Below are 1,160 nucleotides of genomic sequence, written 5' to 3'. Positions count from 1 at the left end.
TTAATTGTCCCCTATCGTGGAGGCCATACTTAAATACCACCATTTCTCCAAATCCGGAAAGACTTAATCTCTCCTATTTTTACTCTCTTAGCGTGCTATTTGTACTCTGTTTGGTACTCAAACACTGTGGCCTGTATGGTGCGGATGACAGCGGTGTTTCTGTTAAGGATGCTGTTGCTAGGACAATATGTGCTTCAGAGACAGCCCTGTGTTTAAATCCTCATCCTGCTCTTCACTTGGTCAAGTTGCTTACCATCTCAGTTTCCTCATCTGTAAAGTAGAGACAATAATACTCTCTTTGCCAAGGTGTAACTTAGACTAAGAATGAAAATGTGCATATTTTGCCTGACACTAAAGTTGTTTTTATTTCCTATCTCACTTTTGCATGTTTTTCTATATTTAGAGATACTTTATAATATCTACAGTTATAAAGAAGCATAAATAGCATTGCATTCCAGCGGGAAAGTCATGGAAGGAGGAGGACTGACTAGCATTTCTGAAGGCTAGATGTATACTCTGAACAATGATGTTCCATTTTCAGAAGACCACATAGCATACATGATTCCTCTGCTAGAAAAGAAAGATGTATAAAGTGTACGCATCCATGCAAAGGTGAAAAAATTAAGAATGGGTTCTTGATGCAGTTATCTGTAGCAGGCATATAAGGGAACACCTGGTCAGGACTTTCTCCATCTTTAGATAAGACAATATAAAATCAGATGACCAAAAGTTAAGTAGAGCAGTTTTGAGTTTTACTCTAATTAAAACAAAGTAGTGAGTGGTTTTACAATTTTTATAATGTACTTAATTCTACTAAATTAAATATTCAATAAAGTTCTTGGAGAGAGAAGGCTAAGAGGTGAATCATTCCCAAATACTTCATGATTTTGACAGGAAATTACTTATTAAGGCACTACCCATCTTCTTTGGTTAAATGATTATTTATTTAAATCACTTGTAAAAGGAGGTAATGCCAAATATGCAAGTTTCGTTCTTCTTTTCAAACTCATACGAGTGTTTTGTTTGTCAATTTCCATTATCCCAATGTCTACATATCTCTGGGTTCCTTTTTAACTCATCTGAAAGCTGCGTGGATATCCATGATATTTAGATCTCAAAATAGAGAGCATCTAACTGAAGAGTAATATGATGAGTTCAAT

This window comes from Galeopterus variegatus, unplaced genomic scaffold, assembly GCF_000696425.1.
Source record: "Galeopterus variegatus unplaced genomic scaffold, G_variegatus-3.0.2 Scaffold6507, whole genome shotgun sequence".
In the NCBI taxonomy this organism is placed as follows: Eukaryota; Metazoa; Chordata; class Mammalia; order Dermoptera; family Cynocephalidae; genus Galeopterus; species Galeopterus variegatus.
This window is presented reverse-complemented; position numbering follows the sequence as displayed.